Source organism: Lethenteron reissneri, chromosome 26 (genome assembly GCF_015708825.2).
Source record: "Lethenteron reissneri isolate LAM-NWPU_2019-01 chromosome 26, ASM1570882v1, whole genome shotgun sequence".
In the NCBI taxonomy this organism is placed as follows: domain Eukaryota; kingdom Metazoa; phylum Chordata; class Hyperoartia; order Petromyzontiformes; family Petromyzontidae; genus Lethenteron; species Lethenteron reissneri.
The window spans coordinates 5,017,776-5,041,609 of record NC_083804.1 but is presented as its reverse complement, the minus strand read 5'-3'; the positions used below and the strand labels follow the sequence as shown (position 1 = coordinate 5,041,609).

Sequence of the window (23,834 nt, the reverse complement as noted above, 5' to 3'; positions counted from 1 at the left end):
CTACGCGGGGTGTCACGATGTGTTGATGTGCCGATGAATAGTCATTCTTCTGACACACAATATACCCATAAGGCATCGCGTCACATGTGTGTAGCAATCAAACATTTGATTGATATTTTGCACGTTGTACGTAACAGGGTTACATGACCCATCCAGCCATGGAGAAGCTGTTACATTCACCTGAATGTCAAAACAGTATCTGCAGGTGAACCGTGACCCTGAATTGCGACAATGAATAGCGACTATTGAATCGCGAGTACGAACAGCTACATCCCCCCGGTATTGACGGTGCACTTTCTCGCTGTGTCAGGCCGAGTTCAATTTCCAGCGCTCTTTGGGCAAATCTCATGAGTGCATCGCATAGTACAGTGCTGCACTATCAGCGCTTGCCATTTGCTTTTTGGTGGTGGACGGTGAGAAGCCATGACGTGCAATCATTGCCGTTGATGTTGGGAGCCCGACATCCCATATACGCAAATGTGCCCACACAATTGTCATCGGTGACGAATGTGTCTAAGCAAATAAGATGACTCACTGTAAAACAACACCGATGCCCGCTCTCTCGTCCTGGGTAAATCAAGGACGTGGCGGTGAATCCCACTCGACCAGCTTAGGTGCTTTTTGGCTTTCCACGAATATTTCTTTTCTCACATTGCCAAGTCTGGGGTGTGCTCCCTCGAGAATAAGCGAGAACGCAGACTTGAAACGAAATTTTACATCGAGATTTTGATCATCGCAGCGGCAGTTAGCGGCAACGTCAACTGCTGTGAAACACCACCATTTTCATAAATGGCCAGTAATCTTTGGGGTTTGTTACATAACCCCCCCCCCCCCCCCACTGGTTTCATTACCTAAGCGACATTTGCTGTTCTCCAATCATTTGCACATCGCAGGGGTCGTGGTGGTCGCCACGGATTGTGCACGGTGCGTCACGCCATTGCCACATCGCTGCCCAATCCGCCTTTACGAGGTGCGTTGTCGTTCGACCGTACTTCACCACACCGGTCCACTGCACATTGGCGGACGAGAGAGAGGTCCCCACGACTGGTTCGGGTGACAGTCACGCTCGTGGTAGTCGAGGCCGGAAATCAATATCCTGTACTGTATACAGTGCGAAAATCGATATCCACATAATGTACAGCATTGAGATACGCAGACCTAACTAAATACACTATAGCAACAATGTCCTTAATGTAACTGTGTGAGCTCTGATTAACCAGTGTGAGATTACCGTTTTCCTAGGGGAAGCCAGAAAACCTTATTTAAATACTGTATTTCTTGTTTTTTTATGAACATTTAATCACAGGGCAATCCCATTATTTCGGACGTGCAATTCGGGCACATTAAAGGTGTTGATAATCGTCAGTGAAATCACAACGGGGCTTTTTACCTGGGACAAAGCATGTCAACCAATTAGGAATATACAGAGTAATTGAGATATAAATAATGTTTCCACCTAAGGGAGAAAGGAATGATGATAACATACCACAGCGGTGGCACGTACTCGGATGAACTCACTTTTACATCTTAAGATTTTGCAGAGGATGCATTCATTTTCGTACACGTGTCAAGCAAAAGTCGTCTTCTTCAATAAATTAACCAAATTTTATGAAACTATAATTGCATTCAAAGTTTTAACCCCCCCATGTGTATTATTAGGAAATGTTTTGACAGTGAGGTTCGCCTAAGGTGTCGAGACTGACGCACAGGTAATTGAAAAAAAACATTTTGAACGTATATATTAATTCCTGAATATAACGTCACAAGCCTTTAGCATCCGATTCATATCTGACAGGAAACTGTGGTAATTCCCTTTAATTAACCACCGGCGGCTGTGGTCAATGACAGCTGACTCGGCAAGCAATGAATGCAGCGAGCACGGTGCTTACCGGTTCTACCGAAGCAATAACACACGCGGAGTGGTGGCGCAGCAGTTAGCGCACTGTGCTCAGAATCAGTGGCGATGTGATATCCGAGCTGGAGCTGGGCACCCCCATTCACTCACTCGCACTGAGCAGTGCGGTGAAGTATAGCCTTACAATCCCCATGACTGCCACGTGGTGTAGAGACCTTCACCAAGAAGATTGACAAAGGGCTCTACGTTATTTTACACAATTATGTACAAATAGATAACGAAATAAAACGCTGTCAGCGAACTAACCACAAATCCCGATTTGGTGACAGCAAAAGCTGAGTTCCTGAGAATCGCCCAGAGACTCCTGTTGGATATGACAACATTTTTACCAGATGGGAAATTTTTTTTTTTCCCTTCTACGTGACTTTACCGAAAGAACCAAGAAGATGAATCCTTGCAGTCACGAAAGCTTTAATTAAGCCGCGTCTGCTGTCTGACGTAACATTGACATCAAAGACCCTGGGTCATCTTTCAGGAGAGCCATTGCGTTCACCGAGTCATAACCCACATCCCAAGCGTGGGCATTTCACATTTATATGGTGGGGTTCATGGTCCGCATAGGATAACCTCTGTTGACTTTCATAGGATTGACCCCCTGGGTAGAGAGGTGGCTGGGATGGCGCAAAGGTCAGAGCTCTGAGCTGACGCCGCACAAGTGATGGGTTTGAATCCAGGCAGCTGTCTGGATTTAAACCGGGTTCACAAGTGCAGTGAGTTCATGCTCTCAATGCGGTCATCAATGGCTGCGCCAAAAACAAACAATCCATAACATTACATATTGTTCTGCACTTTATTTGGTTAAGTTGCAACTCTGTGAATTACTAACAAATTATATAAATTTTAATGGCATGCGATGAACGTCACTCTCAGTTCTTTTTGTGTTTAGTTTGCTGTCCTTTCGCCGCACCTCCGCTTAGCACGTTTGGCTACATACGGTGCGAAAAAAGTCCAACATACATACGTACAGTGCGGCTGTGAACAGTGCTGCCCCCTACTGTGTGGAACACAGATCACTTAAAGCGATCTCAGAGGCAATTCTGTGATGTTTGCTTCTGTGGGCTGTTCTCCGATACGAATGGCAGCACAGCTTTGTAAGATATCCGAGTGGATATTTTGTCTCATGATGTCACACGCATCGCAAAATCAGGGCAAAAACTGAGAAAAAAAACCACAAAAAAATACATTAACCCCAGAGTAATGATGGACAGTCGACCCCCTGGCCAGGATTTCAACTTATAACCTTTTAGCAAAATCTCTGCCACAATATCACCCAGCCAGACAGATTCATTTCTCATAATGAAAAAGCAAAAACTCATCCTATGCCAATGCTGCTCCGCAGAGCGCCAAGTGCCAAAAATAAAATCAAATCACCCTTCCGAAATCTCGATGGGTTCTCGCCTGCTAAGCGTTCAAGTACATTGATAGTGATATTAAACAGTGTCTCTATACAGATTTTACAACTGTTTGTGAAATATTACCAAGGGCAGTTCACGCAAGGCTTGTTATATTGTTCCTCTGTACAAGTATGTTCACTGCTGCTTAAATGTACCCTCTGTTCAACAAATATGCAATTTTTACCAGGTATCCATTCACACGAAAGAGCGGGGTTGCTGCAGCGGTTACCTGAGTTCAATTCCTGACCACAGCTAACATCAGTGGCAAAAATACCTAAATCAGTCCAGGGTTGCCCCCACCTTCACCAACACGCACTGATCAGCGTGGTGAAGTATGGTCAAACGACCTCCTTGACAAAATGGCATGGGGAGAGACGTTTATCCAGCAGGCAGGGGATTAACAAAGGCTAGTAAATTATAATTTACATTGTATCCGTACAGTGTTGTCATTTTATTTTTGTAATAATTGCATGTTGAATATGAAGTAAAACGAAAAACCGGCAATTATATTTAATCACAAAGCAAAAAAGAAAATGCAGAACTGCAATTCTCAAAGTGCATTGAGAAATCCGCGCAAATTTAAATGACTCCACATTTCACAATCAAGTCTTGTGGGCCCAAACTGGCATTCGGCTGATGATGCCACGTCACATCATTATAGAAATTGACTTCATGTGGGCATCATATTGAATGGATTATTCGAGAGCAGTGAATTGATTTAAACCCTCAGTGGTGGCACAGATTCAACAGCACACATACACACACACAGCTACATTGCCATAACTGTAGGAACTTACACCTCAAGCACAATGATACCATAACAGGCAGAGTGACACACACATTGTGTGCACTCACCGAATAAACACAAAGATCCCTCCCCAACCGTATAACCTTAACAGATTGTAGGGGAAAGTGCTGTTAGCGAGCACCTATTAAGGCCGTTTACACACAGCATCAGATATTAATTTACGGCCGAGCCGATCTGAACACAGATGCACACAATGGATACATTGATACTAGATATGAAAAAATAATAATAAACAATGTACACCCCTTTGGGGCCGTCCATAAATGACGTCACACACCTGGGGGGGGGGGTCAGACATTTGTGACGATGTGTGACGAGGGGGTGAGAAATGTGACGTCACATCAAAATGCGCAACTTTAACTAAATATAGATATAACAACACTAATTGTTATAACAACACTCCTACAACATCAGAGTGTAGCGCCACACTAAATACGCCCTACAATGACAATAGTTTAAAGCGATTTGAAGCATGTTTTATTTGGGGGGGGGCAGAGCTTTGTGACGTCACATTTGAGGGGGTGGGGTCTGACTTTTTGTGACGTCGTGTGACGAAGGGGGGGGGGGGTAAAAATCCGAAATCGCGTGACGTCATTTATGGACGGCCACTTTTGACAATTCACTGCCAAAATGATGGCCTCGTGTCGGTCACGTTGGAGTTGCTTAGCCATACGTCACCACACTGGTGTGGATATCACTCACAGCTGGCGTTAGCCCGGCCAAACCCGCTGTACGGTAACCACTGCTCCTCGCAAACGCGGTACACTTAAAAGAGTACAATCATTCGCAGTGACATGACAACTGCACACACACACACGTACAGCAACATGAATACATATTGGCCCACACACACACATAGATCCCACGCCACTTATATGGAACAGAAACACACACGAACACACAAACTGGGTGACGATATCCATGAAGGTCATAACAGGGACACACATCGGAACACTGTAAACACCGCATCGCACTCTGCAATACCGTACCAGACACAGGCGGTAGCACGAACATGCGCGTGCCAATGGGCGCCACGCGTTCGTTCGTGCCATGTGAGCCATGTGAAAATGCAGTGCCACGCACTTAAATGATTGAACGCATATCGTTCGACACATACACACAATGGCACATCAACAGTGACAGGTCAGACCTGTTGTACACCCTTAAACACAATGGTGCCGTACATGAAAACGTTGACACATGCATTAAACAACAACAGCAGCCGCCGCCGCCATTCGCCACTAAGTGGCGGTGATGTCATCACACTGCTTATGTTATGCTCGGTGCACTCTGAAGCCACGTGAAGCATCAATGACTCGCTGCTCACAGGACAGACCCAGATGTTATAGATTGACTGACTGAGATGACTGGCAGATTGCACCACTTGCGCTCCCCACTTAGCCAACTTGCTGTGTTTTAGCCACCGGGTGCTCTGCTCGTTGTTGTGAGTATGGTTCCCCAAACCCTCTGTTGTTGCTGGTGGATCCGTTGCCTCAAACTGCCCAGGAGTGTCCTTCACGAGCCTCCTCTAAACAGGACAATCTAGACACCGCTGGCCAGCTGTCGCCAAGTTCACTCAGCTACAATTCCTCCTGTACAACATCAGCCCATCTTTTCTGTAGCCATGCTACTGTCTGAGCATGTGGGCTACATCACTCAGCCAACGCAACCTCGCCTGGTGATTGAGCTCTCCGACGGAGCTGTGTTCTAATCTTTCAAGGATCTGCGAGTTCCTCACGTAATCCATTTTGGTTAAACGTAGGAAGGATCGTAGGCAGGCCAGGCTGCATGTTCAAGCAAGAGCACATGTACCTGTAAAGGGGTCATTTTTTGTTCTACGTTTTATTGGCAAAGAGAAGAGAGGGCATGATTGGTGGCGGTGAAACCCCAGAGCTTTTTGTAGCATGACAAGTCCAAGGCAGCTTCCAAACAGCATTACGTAGCCGATGAAAAAATAATGCCGCACTAATGATTTAGAGACCACCGCTGCCAAGCTGAAGCTGGCCATGAGCACACTGTCCAGGTATGGTAACTTCTCCACTCTCTCCTCACCACCTCATTAATCATGGAGAGTTGAGGGGGTGGAGTGTTCAATGACAAAAGGACCCCGGCAGGCACATTGTTTTGGTGGGGCTGATGGGAATAACCTCATGAAATAACCTTTGCAGGAGGCCTTTCCACAATGTAGTGAAACGTGGACACGTTTCTAATGATGATGGTAAGGCCCCGTCTCTTTGTGGCAAAAAAAATCCAACTTCAAGAGTCTCAAACTCCTGCTCAGAGTGAGCAGCAAATATCATATGGTCAGCACTGGTTAAATAACATGACTGATCAGTGGGCAGCACCTGGGCACCAATCAACTTCCTATTCTATCTGTAGCAGGACATTCCACTGTTACATCCCTGGAAAACTTCTCGAACTGGATGATCAAAAATATGTTAAACAGTGTAGAAGCCAGAACACATCTCTTTCATGCCCTAAAATGAAGAGGGGATGGCTCTGACCCCTGGCCACACAGCCTTACCTGGGCCTGCCCACCATCATGAAGATTCTTAATGATTGAGAGCAACGGGTTAGATACTCAGAAAGCATTAAGAGGAACCCAAAGCCCTGGCCTCTGGATGGTATTGTAGGCTTTGACCAGGTCAATAAAGCAGAGGTGCTGTTGGTCATGTAGAAATAGCTGCAGCTTTGCTGCAGCAGACAGACAGAGAGTACGGTGTCTGTGCAGTCTTGCTCCTGCCTGAAACCACATTGGAGCTCCGTGAGGTTCTTCTCAGTATGTCTGGCAAGATGATGTAAAAAAAAAATCGCCAGTATCCTTCCTGGCATGTTGAGAAAGGCGATGTGCCCCTAATAGTGGTTACAATCGGTGCGGTCATCCTTATTAAAACGGGGGGCCAACGTAGGGACCACCTATTAAGTGACACATGCCCACACAGTGGCACACATATTACGTAGGTAAAAAAATAAAATTAATAAAAGTAAAAAAAGAAGAAAATAAAAATCACGACGTTTCGGAGGCAACACAAGCTTCCGTCTTCAGGTGGGACCGTCACAGCACGATAGCTGTATCACTTGATACAGCTATCGTGCTGTGACGGTCTTGTGTTGCCTCCGAAACGTCGTGATTTTTTTTTTATTAATAAAAATGTTTTACCTACGTGACTTTATCGAAAAAACCTAAGAATAAGTTACATTTAACACAAGTTTACAGTAACACAATACAGTGGACCACAGTTGCAAATATACATCTTGGCATTCACGTGACAAGCAACGCATATACACAGTATTATGGGTGTAAAGATTTGTCAAAATCACAATTCGATGTTTCGATATAAGAGTCGATTTGATTTTGTACATTGTGGTTATTGTAGCGGCCTCTAGTGGCTGGAGGGGTCACGTTCACCCATTAGACACGACTATGAATAGAACATTTTTTTAAATTCTTGCACGTGCTATTTGATTCATGTCATGAACTCAAGCGTCGTTATTACACACACATAAATATGAAACACACCTTGGCAAAACAGCAGGCATCTAAATATATACACCAGCGACACACACCTAAATATGCACAGTGACACATGAATCTAAATAGAGTACAACTCCAAATATTTAGCGGTGATGTGTGGGGGGGCATGGTGGATTCGCAGACCCTGTAATCCGGGGCACATTGCATGCGATATTAACTAAAAAAATCCGCACTGAAATATTTGTGGAGTAAAGGATCAGAGGGACATGCGACTAAGCACGAATTATTTGTAGGCGGGAAAAAAATAGCGGATTGTTGAGAGGTTCCCAAATTATTTTTGAAAAAAATTTAATGGAGGAAAACGTCCTAATGGGATCTTTGAGAACAATAAATACAAATCACTAAAATTCCGTGAAACGTAAGCAAAACAAAAACAATCACTTGTTTTTGTGCCGGTGTGTTTATTTGCATCTCCATTTGTCTCTTTCTCTCTGCATCTCTGTCGCTCTCAAATGCAGAGTTCGAGAGAAACATGTGTTTGAAGCGTTTCAAACAAGATGGGAATGATTCTTGTTGTTAAAGTCCAACGGCCATACTTAAAAGCCGACTGGCTCCTTCAAATCCAGCCAACAATAAAAAAAATCATCCCATCGCGGTCTCTAGGATCATTTTTGGCTGCTATAACATACACGATTTTTTTTGCGTGGATTCCAGGAATTTTTAGCCGCCCTACAATTTTTTTTGTCGAATATGCAAAAAAACACCCGGATTTTAGGATGTTCGCCAATGCAGATTATGGGCATTTCTCTGAACCACGGGGGCGCCGTGACTTTCAGGATTCGCAGACTTTCGGAAGACAGGTTTTTAGGAATGTTGCCGCATGCATACACAATGACACAACTGTGCTTTATACCACATGTAAATATTGCACACAAAATCATAAACACGGACAGTGACACATATACACATTGCATAACAGTATGCAGACACACATCTGAACACAGTACAGACGAATATGCATACATACATAGTAACACAGAGACACCAATCTAAGTTTACACAATCACACAATGAAACATGTACAGTGACACACGTGAATATGCACAAACTCATCGAGTGTTACACATATCTAGAAATAAGTCGACAGTCTAGAAACACACCTCAATATACACACACACACGTGCAGACACAATGACAAACACCCAAATGTGCAGTGACACAGACACACACCTATACAATACTGCATAGGCAAACACACAATGACACTGACACACAGGGACACACACACAAAATGACACACACCTATATGTGCACACACACACGTGTGGACACACACTGACATGCACGCACAATGACAATACCTAACATGCACACACAGTCACACGCAAAGACAAAGATCCCCGTACGGCCTTGACAGATGTTGGGACAAGTGCTGATGTAAGCGTGCATCTACTAAGCCCGGCACGGCACACCAGTAGGGGTGAGTGACCAACACCACTCCCGGCCGCCTTTGTCTCCCCAAATGATGATGCTTACACACAGCGCCAGGTACTACCCATCAAGGCTGAATGACACACACACACAGACACAGCTATGCACACACACACAGCTACAGCTATGCACACACACACACGCACATACCACACACGCTCACACACTGACAGATACACCTTCATGTAAAGACGAAGATCCCCCCCTCCCCACGCATAGCATGGCACGTCCCATGCTGCTGGTGCAAGTGCTGTTCGCGAGCACCTATTACACACACCAGCATGTGCACACACAGCGACACAGACAACAACACACACACACACGTCCACACAGCACACACAATGACACCACCACAGTCGACATCGCCATCCCTAACCGCGCCATCCGCGGCTGCGTCTCTCACCTCCTCGTCAACAGCAGCAAGCAGCAATCTTCGCCTTCTTCCTCCTCCTCTTCCTTCTCAAAGCTACTGCCGCCTCCTCCTCCTGCCTCCTGAAAGCCGAGCCAGAGCCATTAATCCCAGCGGCGAGCAGAGGAGGAGGAGAAGGGGAAAACAACAACAGCAGCAGCCACGGCCACGGCGCAGAAGCAATTAAATTAATGAATCCATTCGCTGGATCGCGAGACAGACAGTCCACACAAGCCGCTGCTGGTTATAAAGATGATGGTGGTTGGTTGGTGGTGCTGCTGCTGCTGTTGTTGTTGATGATGTCGTCGTTGTTGTTGTTGTCCTATGCGGCTCGTGTGCTCGGGACCCCTGTGTGTGTGGATGCAGAGAGAGAGAGAGAGACCCCCTCACTAAACCGCCCCCCCCCCCCCACAGCTGATATAAATAATCCCGGAGCGAGCTTCGGCCGCCGGCTGCGATGACATCACCTGCCGTGAGAATAGCGCGTGGCGGCGTCAGCGCGTGCCGTCATCGGCAGCCAATGGCAGCGCGCGCCCGCGGCACCACCAGCGCGGCCACGGATCGGGCGCAGGGGTCAGATTCTAGCTCGGGGAATGTCCCCCACGGCCCCCACCCCACACCCCCCATGGGCCCCCCCCCGCCCAACCGGCCTCTGCCCCCCCCCGCCCACCGGCACCTCCACGGCTCAACCACCCGTGCACCCCCCCCCCCACACACACCGGCTCCCCCCTCCACGACACCGACCTCTGTCCACGAACCTAACCCCCACGCACCCACTAAGCACCCCACCCCCCCCTATTGGGTCCGCCTTCGCCCCACCGGCCTCTGCCCCCCCTACCCGCCCCCCCCCCCACCGGCACCTCCATGGCTCCACATCCCATGCCCCCCCCCCCCGCTAGACTGCTCCCCCCTCCACCCAACCGCCCCCCCCCCTCTGCCCCCCTCCACCCAACCGCCCCCACCCCCTTTCAGGCAGACTTGTGATGGTCAGAATAAGGGGGAGTAGGGGGCGGGGGTTGATTGGGTTGGTGGGGGGGGGCAAGCTGCTAGGCCATATGGTGTACCCCCACCACCACCAACCAACCACCCACTTCAATTTGCTTTGAAAGGCTGTGCTCAGGGTATTTTTCGCTGATGTGAAAATAAACGTCGCCTCTGGATCTCCGAGGCTGCCTGGCGGCGTGGTGTTTGGGTGCCACTTGCACAGCGCTGCGTTGGCAGTCGTCCGCCGGGCCCGGTGATCTCGTCGCGGGGTGATGGAATCGACGCCTCTCCTTCGGTGCTTCTCATCAAAGAGGCTTTCGACCGGAATTGCGCGCCGCGGCCTAAGTTGTGGTGCGTTGCCTCGCTAGGACCGTGAGCGATTGGCGACGGATTACAGCTGATGACGATGATGATGATGATTGTAATAATGAAGAGTCTTCATATGAACTCCTCCTCTTGGTTGATGAACGTGGGCCAACATGGATACCTGGTCCGCTGCAACACCAACTTCAAGACTGTTCCCTGGCCGGTCCAATAATTGCCCCCCTTCCAAAATATTTCCCAAATGGAATGTCCCCTTGACTTTCCCCCGAAATCTTGAAGACAATAGCCCTTTTCTTTCACTCCGTCATCCCTCTAACGCCATTAACAATCGCTGCAATCGCTAATTCAATGACCTGCTATGCACCTTTACGGCAAAGTAGGGATTTCCTCTCACCCATCCTTGCCAGCCCATGAAGTAGTGTGTGCCGTATACATTCACTTGTGTCCTAAGACAATGGTATGCCCTCTTGCTTACCCACTGCTGCTACCGTTGGTGCAATGCCCTCTCATCCATACCCACAACTCCTAAGGGAATACCCCCTTAGCCATCCTATGGCTAATACGTGTCTTCTTAAGCCATAACCCATCCATCACAACCACACACCACTAATCCAATTCAATTCCCTTCAATTGCGTTTCTTTTCAAAATCAAATTGTCTTTTGCTCAAATGGAGCAATGTGGCTGTGCTCAGTCCCATTGGCGACCCGGAGCCAGCGGCGTACATTCCACATCCCCATGTCAGGGGCCAGTCTATTTGTAGGAATACAAATAAAATCAGAATGGACGAGGGACTTTGGTTGCTCTGCCCCTTGGCTCTGCAGCTCTGTTCCGCACAAGTCATATCAGGAATGCTGTCGGCACAAATCTTTCCAATTAAATATAAGAACAACATCTTTGAGTTAGATTATTTTCATGTTGGCTTGATTGACCAATGCCTTATTGAGTTTTTTATTGTAAAGTACCCTCTTATGCTCTGCATTAAGAGTGCTATAGGATGATGGTAAAGTGTAAAGGTGAAGCCCTGCAATGTCTTGCTCACGCCACTGCTGGCAGAAGGGCCTCCACCCTAGAGGGCTATTTGGCCTACTCTTCCACGCTGGGCCAGACGTCTTGGAGGAGGTGGGCGTACCCACACTTTGCCCCTCCACACCTGACCTGCCAATCGACTGACTGTAAGCACGCCATGTAATCGCTTAAGGTATTGCATTGTAGTCACGTGGTGGCTCAGTGGCACGTGCCATCTCCTTATATCCTCCCCATCTAATTCTCCTTACCTGGCCATTCACAGCCCGCTCACCTGCTCACCCGCTCACCCGCTCACCCACTCACCCGTTCACCCACTCACCCACTCACCTGCTCACCCACTCACCCGTTCACCCACTCACCTGCTCACCCGCTCACCCACTCACCCACTCACCCACTTACCCGCTCACCCACTCACCCGTTCACCCACTCACCTGCTCACCCGCTCACCTGCTCACCCGTTTACCCACTCACCTGTTCACCCACTCGCCCTGACGAACCTCTTGTGCAGTGCTTCCCCACCTTTATTGACCCGTGGACCATCGTCAACCATCCGTGCACCGATAACACTTTTCAATATTAAAAAGTCTTGAAAGCAACTGCAAAAAATATGAATAAAAATCCATGGAAAAAAACTCGATGAACTCACGCTATATTTACTCAAATAAAGATTGTGCTCTTGGCAGAAAAAAACACTTACAAAATGTTTATATAAACATTTACAATCTGCAACATCTCCGTGGCTCACTTCCCATTCATTTTTCTGGCGAGCGGCGAGCGGTCCACGGGACCACAAAGGTTCGGAAACACTCCCCATAGTCGAGCGTAGTCACGTGGGGCTCGAAGTAGCCTCGTTACGTTTCAGGGGACGTTCGTCGGGGCCCGCACCCAGCATGGGCGCCGCCGCGCGATAACAACACCTAAGCCATTGACCCGCGGAGCCATTTCACTCGCGGTCCAAATCAATAACGGAAGCCGTCCTTAGCGTGGGAGCGATTCACGAGATCGAGCTGACGAGACGCACGTTCATTTACTCACTCACAAAACTGCTGTGCCAGAGCGGCGAGCCAGCACCGCTGAAATCCAGGAGATTCGAAATCCTTGGCTGCCACCCAAGATGATAAAAAAAACACCATTCTAAAATCTATCGCATTTGATGACATCAGCCCAGTCACTGATGAACGTTCACAACGCATTTGTGCAACGATTCGTGTAACTCAGACTCGACATCTCGATTTAGACTCGAGGAATCCGGTGTGCTACGAAGCTATTTTTTTGTTTACAGATGCCCCGGTATGGGCGGATCACTAAGTTACAATAGCAAACAATACAAAAAGAAGTTTGGCTCGTCGAGAGAAATATGGGGCTGCCGGTACAAAATGCGAGCTTGGGGGCTCAATAAGTAATACCTCCCACCCACTCTCATCAGGCCCGGGTGTAAGCAGAGGGACTCATCCACTCAGCCACCTGCAAAAGTTCAAGAGGAGTCAGTTGTCCTCCACTCCACAGATACGATACATACATGGTGAGCAGCAGAGGGCAGTGCAGTGGAATCCATTGTTGCATTCAGCTGATACGCTCCCACCTCTATGCTACCCGCCTCCATACCAACCCGCACTGCCCAGCTTGGTGAAGTATGGTCAAACAATCATCACGACCCGCACGCCATCGGAACGCCCTCATGCAGCAGTCGATTCATAAAGGGCTGCACATTTGTTTAATGAAATGCACTTCATGAATAATCCAGGAGGCACCTCCTTAGTCTGTGGACGCAGGCTGTCATCAGGCATAGGCTCAGGGACTGAGGGGCTGAGCTGTTACCCCGGTAAGCCAGGCAGCCACTGGGGATTAGCTGCTCAATGCTGGCGCGGAGTTGTCACGGCACAGGTGACGAAGCTAAGAAATACCATCGACCGGCCCCCTACAATCAAACACCACCACGAGCAGCAGCAGCAGCCGGTAAAATATTAATCAGATTGATACGGGCTTGCGCCATTCAGTTCCTGAAGAAGCTCTTGGCACGTGGAGCGAACAATTCGACACGAGCCCCCCGTCGCGGAGCGATGCTGGCTTTGCGCACTCTGTGACCGTGGAATGCATTACCTACGCCGCTCAAAATTGCACATTCTCTTAATGCCCTTAAAGGCCAGCCTCGAAAGCTATTTTTTACCCAAACGCATACCGCGGTTGCGTAACGCGCTGTATGTTGAGCTTCTTTCGCGCCTTACGTAGCCAACCGTGCGAGTCGGAGTGTGCGGGCGGCGGAGGGGGTGAGGACAACACACGGATGTTATCCAGTGTTGCAAGAGCTACGATGATTGCTGATAGAGGCACAACGCGCAGATAATACGATTCTTCATCAGCCATATTCAAATCACTGCTGCGTGAATGCCCCCCTCCCCATGCCGTCTCCGTGTCATGGTCTTGCGATGCAACAATCCTGCACGCGAGCTGATTTCATCTCTGTGGCTGGCCAGCCTCTTGGACACGCGCCCTTATTTTGGCTGTGCCACTCGGTGATTATTCTCGACTAAGGGCCATCATTTATTTTTTCTCGCGACACGTCCTGCCCAGGCACACTTACGGCAAGAATTATGTCTCTGACTTGCTTATGCCTCCTAACCCCAAGCGTTCATCTCTCTGTCTCTCAATGCAATTCCAAGCATGCATCTCTGCATGCTTCTTTGCATACTATTTTGGTTTTGTTCTGGTTGTTCCGTTCCATTTATTCCAATACGATTAAGAGGATGCTCATGAAGTTAATGAAGAAGGTGAGTAATTCAGAGGGTCAAAGCACCATGAAATCCTGGATTCACATCCCACCTTCCCACCCAAGATAAAATGCATGTCTTGGTTTTCCAACCCGATGACATGAGTTTGATTCCCTGCCATGGTTAACATCAGTGTCGAGTGATATCTGATCTGGTTCTCGGTCTCCCCTTTCACCAACCCACACTGACCAGCGTGGTGAAGTATGGTCAAACAACTTCCAGGACCAACAGAGTTTGAGGGAAGAAGACCTTTGACAAAAGGGATGCCAATTATAACAGCTGAAAATGTGCTTATTTTATTCAGCTTCAATGAAAATCTGTAAATGATCGAAAACCCGTCAAAATGGGAAAAAATATTTCAATAACACTATCGGTGTCATGTCATGAAACACATAATCCATATTTGGTATTCCCACAGAGCAGTGTACTCCTTGTGTGAGAGAATGGCTGCTGAAAAGTAATGTTACAGGGCTTCTAAAAATTCCTTGATGTGACGCCCTTTTGTCCTTTACATCATAGGGGGTGCACACTTTCTTAATGCACTCTGCTCTGGTATTGTTTTGAACTTGACCGTCAAATCTTATCGTAAAATAAAGGAAATTATGAATCCATAAATTTCCACATCTATTGATCTCCACCTTCACCAACCCACACTGACCAGTGTGGTAAAGTCGGGCCAAATAACCAAGACCATCACCTGCACGGCATGGGGGAGACCCTGATCCAAACTTAAACTAAACTATTTTGTTTGGTTATTTTAACAGGTAAGGCCCACTGTTCCATCTGTGTATTGACAAAAAAACGATCTGCACATTAGCACAAGTCTCTTCTAAGCCACCTTCAGGCCTCCAAAGCTGTTCGTGAAAACGGTGTCATGATGAGCTGGCCACAGAGAGAATGGTTCCTGTGGTAATTCACTGAATGGGCAGTCACGGTGATTGAGCAGCCCTGCTTGCTCGCTACACAATCAATAACCGAAGCCATTCTCGGCCGTAGAACGATTCAAGAGATTCAGCTGACAAGCGATTGGGTTCGCATCTTCAAACATCCGCGCCGGAGCACTGAGCCATCACCGCTAATGCAAAAGGGACTCAAAAATGGCCCACCCCCTCCCCCGCTACATGATGAAAACAAACATGTTCTCCAATCTAATTATTGTAATTGTGTACATCTACAGCCCACTGCTGGATAAGGGCCTCCCAAACGCCTGCGGGTCGCGGGGGTAATTTGGTGAGGGAGGGGAGCGTAGACGCTGCAGCTTAGAACAGCACAACAATGGATTTTGCGGCACTTGCCGAACTCGGCTCACCGAGTCGATGCACGGTGCGCTAACCACTGCGCAACCCCCCCCCCCCACCCGCTTGCGTCCTGCTCGTGTAGCTTTCTTTAGTCACATCTCTGACAATGTTGACGGTCCTTGCTCTCAACCTTTTTTTTCCCGAGTAACTCTGATTTATTTCAGGGCTCTGCCTTGACCCGTCCGTCGCCAGCCTAACGTTTCCTCTTCACTAACGACGATCGCCTTTCACTATCGTGCAAACCTTACGCGTCACCTGTACCGTAGGTGTCGTTCATCATTCAGAGCGAATTTCAGTGACTCACTCGTTTCACGGTGTGGCCTCTGGCTCGCGGCGTCAGAGAGCACACTGTCTGGGTCGCCTGTGATGGTTTTAAAGAAACAAACTTTCATCGACTCCACTTAGCCAGTACTAAAAGAAAACCGTCATCAATTCCTTTCCAAACATTTCCTCGTTATCCTCGCCTCGTTATCCCCGACTTGGAGTAGGGGTTATCGGCATAAGGCACTACCACCACAGTTCAAGCCATGCCAATCAATAATAAACCAATATGATTGTACCCGATGTTCCTACAATGTTATGAACACCACGGCAGTATCATGGGGGCATACTAAAGTGAAATGGATGTGGTCTGCCAAAGTAATTGCTGGAATTGTGTTCCGGATTTTTTTGTCTTCAAATTAAAATTTCTTTAGCACTCATCCAATTGTTTGGAGTTCACTGTCCGAATATCCACGCCGTTAACTCACCCCCCCCCCCACCACCGAACTCAAATCTCTCCACTCTCTTCTGTCGCCGTGGTACGCGACGGTCATCTCTCACAAATCAAATCACAGGGGTCTCCGGCATTCACTTTAGCCCGCCCCCCCCCCCTGATGTGCCGCACTTTGGCACTAATCTCTCGGCCAAATTATTTGGCAGCGGGCCGGGCCGAGGAGCACCATCGGCCCTGGCGAGCGTCGCGCCCGCTGGATCGTGCAAAGTGCCGCTCGCCCGCTGTGCGTTCGGCCCAGCACGCCGCGTTACAATACACACCAGCTGTCAGCTGTTCGGGGTTCAAGTCCTGGCCATGCACATCGGCGGTAAATGAGATGTAATCTTGGTGCGGGCGTCCCTTTGGTCTTCTCAGAGCTCAAAGTGAGTGCCCGTCGCGATGTAGCAACAGCGGCCTGACGAAATTGGCTGCAGATGCTGCCGTCCCCCACGACATCATCTCTCGACGAGTCAACATTTTATCTTGGGTTTTTTACTCTTTTTCAGGATCTTTCCCAGACTCCAGTTTTATCCCGATTGTTATTTCGCCATTATAAGCCTCAAGAACCCATTCAGAACTCTCGCCGGGCAGAGGCAACTATTTGTGTTAGCGAACGGCCCACAAAAGAGGATGTCATAGAGTTCCCTTCAAGTGACCTCTGGTTCACAGAGTAGGTGGTAGCACTTTACCGCCCACTCCACCAAGTAATGTTTGTCGCATGACAGTCTCAAAGCTATATTTGTAATTCTCGGAGATGGAATTCAGCCAAATTAAGTGCAGATCCAAATTTAATGCGATGAGTTTTTTTGTTGTTGCCGTTGTGCAGCTCATTTGTGGCTGGGCTGAGACGAGGCAGTTGCCGTGGATTTGGACACACAGCCTCAGCGGTGTCGACTCTGGGCGTCACCGCGGCCAGATATTAAATAACTCACCTGGTATACAGGAGGTCGTGGGTTCGATCTCGATCTTGACGTCTGTATATTTGGAGTTTGCATGTTCTCCCCGTGGTCGCGTGGATTTTCTCTTGGTCCTTCGGTTTTTCCCTCCAAATTAATATTTGGCTGCTTATAAATGTCCATGCAATAAGCCACTTCGTTGGGCTGTCAACGAAGTGGCTTATCGCGCGTTAAGCGAGGACTGACCGTCTACCACTGGACGCTTTAGGGAAGCGGCACGTTACAGCAGTGGCGCGTATGCCGCTAGCTGTAAGAAGTTCGCGGTTCGACACCCGTTAGGCCACCCTGGTTAATACTGCGAGTGGATAAACACCCCCCCCCCCAAAAAAAACGAGTCGTCTTTTGATTTTTGTTGTTGACAGTTGACGTTAAAAAGATCCGTGACGTGATTTGAAAAAAGGAAGAAGAGTTGGCAATTGTGTGCCCTCGCCACGTTCGACGTGAAAAAGATATTTTCTCACAAAAATACTGACCGTAATTTTGAAACCCAACAAATTGTCTTCCCCCACCGCAAAAACAAAAACTTCGCCGCAACCTCCTTGAAAACAGAGTCACGAGACTCTGTGAAGATTTCTAGGGCAAAGAAGTTCAATCGCAAACATATTCCGTGACATGGTATTTCTTTGAACAGTAATTGGCTACGGTTGGGGCTTTACAGTATGTTCATAGATCTGTGGGAAATTGCTTCACACGTAAAAAAAGAACAAGTCTGCATGTGCCTAAAGGCGTAATGACGCATGATTGGTGTGCTGTGAAGAAGGGTCATTGCCCGAAACGTCGTAACCTATGATATATTTTCCCCTTTTAATGCCACACACAAAGCGTTGTTCGTTTCGAACGTGTTAAGTGTGCTTCTGCACCACCACCAACGCAGCTTCAGTGTCAAATTAGCTTCATTTGAAATGACACATGAAACGCATTAACATTATTCAACGATGATGATGATGATGTATGCGCGTGTGTGTGGGCAACAGTGGCGCAGTGGTTAGCACGCTGTGCTACAAACCCGGCCACCCGAGTTCGATTGCCGCTCACGTCCAACATTTCATTTGAACTAATCCTGGGCCTCTCCCCTAGGCCAACTCAGCCGTAATGAGTACACGGTGCGGTGGTGTCAACATCAGTGTCGGGGAGACAAAGGCGGCTGGGCGTGATCGTTGGCCACCCACCCCCCTCGTGTGACGCGATGACCTTCATAGGTGCTCGCGAACAGCACTTGCCCCAACAGCAAGTGAAAGGCTACACGGAGCATCTTTGTCTTTGTGTGTGCGGGTGCTTAGCAACGCACTGTCAGGGATATACCCAGCCCCCCCCCCCACCACACTTCCACCTGCCCGGCCCCCAAGTCCAAATGCAGACCCCTCTCTACCCCTAGTCTACCCCCAATCCCCCAGAGTCCTGCCACACACTATTTTTGGCCCTCTGCTGCCTTATCTCCGTGCCCACTGGATGTTCAGATCAGAGGTTTCGACTGCGGATACACAGGCAGTCGGAGCGGGATATCATTGTAATTACCCCCAGGAAGACCTCACTGAGTCTCACGGCTCTTTTTCAGGAGCGTCCTGCCAAGTTCGGGCAGTAGGGAGGCCATGCTTGCTATGTGTACAATATTATATGCCTGTGTACTCTACTCTATTCACAACTGTTGCAGTGCTCACGGCACCACTGATCTCCCCTGTAATATAGCCGGGAAAATGGCTGAACGAGACCATACATGAAATAAACTTGTAATTTGTTCGTATAAAAAAAACTTAAATCAAATTTGGCAAATTTGGCTCGTGACGCCAACACACAATGGTCTACTCATGCGAACGACGCTACATGATCTTTAACATAGTAGGTATTTTTCATGATTAATACACACCACAGTATTTACCAGGGTGGCCGCTGGATTCGAACCGTGAACCTCTGCAACAAGCGGCGACCTCGCTACCACCAGGCCATGCCACAGTGCCATTTAAGGGCACCCATTGGGAGCACGGTCTTATTGCAGACAGTGAGATTTTATCGGAAGTTGCCCTTGTGTTTCCCACCAGTGAAATGCAGGGATGTGTCGATGATTGTGCCAGGTCTGTGTTCATATAAGGGGTGCCTATATATATGCAGCGGTGTATTTATACAATATAGCATATACATGCAACTTCATATGAAGAGGATGTACAGAAACTGTGGGCAAATTTGTGTTATCGAGGCAGGCAGTCATCGGCAAGAGAGAATGATGGAGGTCTTGAACCTGGACTTGAACACGGGGCATGGAGTTGACAGCACGGTTGGCAGGGGAAGGGAGTGCTCAAGCGATCAGAGATATTGTTGGGCTCGTGCCATTAGTGCGTGACCGTCCGATATCATGCGATCATGTGCAGGAGCATCAACCATTGGGTTAACCAGTGCCAAATCTGGGATCGAATCTCGACTCCGAACCGTGACGTAACCATTGAATTGTGTTAAGCAGAACATTGTTAATGAACTCTCTTACCGGATAAATCATCAAGCGCCATGATCAATTCACTGCTGGATGAAAGCCTCCCCAAGCCATCGTCATCTCTCCTATGGTCCCGCGGTGTAACTGTTTAGCTGCTGCACGTGAGCTGATTCCATTGTTCCATCTCTGCAGTGAGCAGCAACCTCTTGGGAAACGTCCCCCCCACCAACCCCCCCCCCCCCACCAAACCCCCCCCCCCCACCAACCCCACCCCCCACCACCAACCCCCCTACTGGCGGTCAATGTCGACAGTTTTAACCATCGGCTCATTGTCCTTTCGGGGTTAAGCACTGTATTTATAATTGCCTTTGAAAAACACGTTTCAATGTACTGCGGTCATTAACACCACCCAGCTTAGTAGCGCCATCTGGTGTGGATGTGATGAGATATATATTGTTTTTATCGTGCGGTCGGAGTCCGGTTATGGTTCGAATCTCGTAAACGAATCAGAAACTTTAAACTGTAGGAACTATGGAGCGATTTCTCACATATCCAGTATCTCATCAGTGCTGGTTCATTATCCCCGTGACAATCCGTGCCTCTGAGACAATCAGCCCCAGGACTTGAACCCAGACCGTCAGGTCACTGGTTCGGTGAGGTGGCCGGGTTGTAACATAGATTAGAGCGCTGAGTTCGCACTGCTGAGATCCTGGGTTTGAATCCGGCCAACTGGTTATCATCAAATAGCGAACTGATAGCCTCAACCTGGTCACAAATGACGGCACGCAAAAAGCCAACGCATTCAATTTGGTTCTGCACTTAATTTGGTTAAATTCCATATCTGATCATTTAAAATATCTGACTCTTAGTAGTAGAATTAGCACGAAAATGCTGCCCCCTATTGCACGAACCAGTGGCCACGTGAAGAGATCTCCGCAGTAGCTCTGTGTCATTTGCTTCCGGGGGCCGTTCTCAAACACAAACGGTTGCTGTGCTGTGCAACCGTTGGAGCTGAGTTGATACGTCGTCCCGTGACTTGATGCTGATGGCAAAATCAGGACAGAATTGGGGGGGGGGAAACACTGGTCAACACACTTTTTCTGGCATAAGGTATTCCAACGGTTTTAAGGTAATTGTGGGGTGCTGATTCCAAATCTGGCATCAGTTTTTGTCTATCACATCAGGCTTTTGAGATATCAAATATTGCATTTACAATAAAAACTGCAGAAGAAAAATATTAAATACATGTGGATATCTACATAAAATGATATTATAAACACACTATCCAAAAATACAGCACCATATTTTAACACTAAAGCAGTCACTGACTCGCATCAACTTGCAATCATAAGTGACAGAGTTAATTTCGGGTAATATCAATGAAAATGGGGTATGCCGATAGCATAAAAATGAGATGTGATAGAGCAAATCTGAGATCAGATTTGGAATCAGCACCCTGAAATTAGTCGAGAACAGCTGCAAAGTCCAGGCCAGAAAAAAAAAATTGTGTTGACCAGTGAAATAGATGTATGCATGTATGTATGTTGAACTTCTTTCGCACCGTACGTAGCCAACCGCGCTAATTGGAGGCCAGCACGGTTAGATGAAAAAAAAACACGTTCCCGACTCAGTACTCCAACCCAGACATCAGCCCCTCGACGAGACGTTCACTCAGCAATCAGGCTACAGTCGGATATTAGAATTCCTCGAAGTACAGTGTAAAAACACTGATGTAATGCATCCATTGCAAGCACATGCAAGATTCGCCAGCCGTGGGCATGACCCAAGGCACCCACATGTGTCCCAATGCTCTGCGCGACCCTTTAGATGCGTATCTCGTGAGAACGGGCACGGACGCACGAAGCCGCGTTGCGAAATATTTCCCAATGACACGACGCGCTTTGGGGCCGTGCATAAATGACGTCACGCATCGAGGGGGGGGGGGGGTGGTCAGACATTTGTGACGATGTGTGACGAGGGGGAGGGGGGTGGTTGAGAAATGTGACGTCACATCAAAATGCGCAACTTTAAATAAACATAGACAACACGTTCTACTTAATTAAATAGACTTTGGAATAAATGTTTTCTCCTACAACATCGCCACATTAAATACGCACTACAATGACAATAGTTTAAAGCGATTTGAAGCATGCTTTATATTTTTTGGGGGGTGGGGCAGAGCTTTGTGACGTCATATTTGAGGGGGGGGGGTGGGTCTGACTTTTTGTGACGCCGTGTGACGAAGGGGGGAGGGGGGGGTAAAAAATCGTCCAAAATCGCGTGACGTCATTTATGGACGGCCCCTTATAACGCGGATGCGAATTGGATACAACGCGATCGAGTGAACTGCGTTGCACTCAAACGGGATGCTGCTGGATTCTTCTGGATGCTTAGTCGTTGTTCAGCACTGCACACGCATCTCACGCGTTATCGCGGACTGTGCTTCACCCCTCTATTATTTATTATAACGCGTTATAGGAGACTGGAATGTGTATTCTCAACGCTAGGATTTAGCCAGAAAAAATTGAGAAGCTGCGTTTTAATTCATTGGTGACCGGGCTGATACCATAAACTCAGAGTAAACCGGTGATCGAACCCACCACGATCTTCCTGCAGCGGTCGGGAACCTATGGCTCGCGAGCCATATATGGCTCTTCCGGTGACGGCATATGGCTCCCAGACAATTTTGAGTTGAAAAAAAATATTAAAATTTTTTAAAAATAAAATCAGTTTGAAACTGATTTTTTAAAAAAACTTGTAATATTGCTTAATAATACTGTGTCATTTTAAAGTAAACAGAAATAGTTTTGAAGATAAATTTCACGGGTCACGGGTCCCGTGACCAGAAGTCGCATTAAAAGTAAGACATTTAATTTATTACACGTTGAAAATACTATATGGCTCTCAATGAAATATATTTAGAAATATTTGGCTTTTATGGCTCTCCCAGTCAAAAAGGTTCCCGACCCCTGATCTTCCTGTATACCGGGCGAGGTGGTTAACATCTCCTGGCCATCGTGACGCCCCCCCACTAAGCCTTGGGCATCAGGGATGTCTGTCTCTCTTGACGCCTTGACGCCACGGCTGTAACGTTTTACCACCACACACCGCCTACGCTAAACATCGTTATTCACCTCGCTTAGTGTCAGTCCCTGTGTTTTTGCACGAATTGTAATGCTGAATAAATGAATAAACTACCATACTGATGTTGCCTCACTACCGGCAGTAAACAGCGCGTAAGGGATATGGGATGACTACGTCTGTAATGGCCAAAGCGAACCTCGAAGAAGAATTGATCTCCGCTGCTTTCAGCGTTGCGTCTCAACCCGAAACGAAAGCGAGATGTCGCTTTTTGGAGCGACCTCAAAATCCGGGCTGCAGCCTTTAAAGCCCCCCCCCCCGTGTTGTTGATCCCTCCCCGTGTTATCCCCCCCACCCCCCCCCCCGTGTTGATCCGGCCCCTTCGCCCCCCCCCCCCGTGTTGTTGACCCTCCCCCCGCCGCACCCCGCAGGGCACGAGAATTGACCCTGAAATCTCAGAGGCGCCGCGCCTCGAAGCTTCGTTCGACTCCTCCGCGATCTTACGGGCACCGTCTTTGTGCGTCTCTCAGCTGCAGCTGCAGAACTCCCCGCGGCACCTGGTGCACGTGCTGCTGCAACGCGCCGTTCCTAAGTAACGAGGAACACGACTGCGTCAATTGATGTTGCTTGCGTGCGTGCGCGCGTGTATATAATAGCACTGCCCGATCATTTATGTAATGCATGCCAGGCTTGTATACAAAATGGGTATGTATTGGTAGTTGTGCATT

At 48.1% G+C, this 23,834-nt stretch overlaps 1 protein-coding gene across 1 annotated transcript in view; it reads right to left on the bottom strand.

Annotated features, from left to right (window-relative positions):
• Nucleotides 1-9,868, bottom strand: part of LOC133347530 (dual specificity protein phosphatase 8-like) — a 41,603-nt gene extending 31,735 nt beyond the window's left edge. Inside the window, exon 1 of the mRNA XM_061559863.1 lies at nucleotides 9,487-9,868. The gene's annotated coding sequence lies outside the window, so the exon portion shown is untranslated. The remainder of the gene's footprint in view (nucleotides 1-9,486) is intronic.
• Between the last annotated feature and the right edge of the window lie 13,966 nt (nucleotides 9,869-23,834).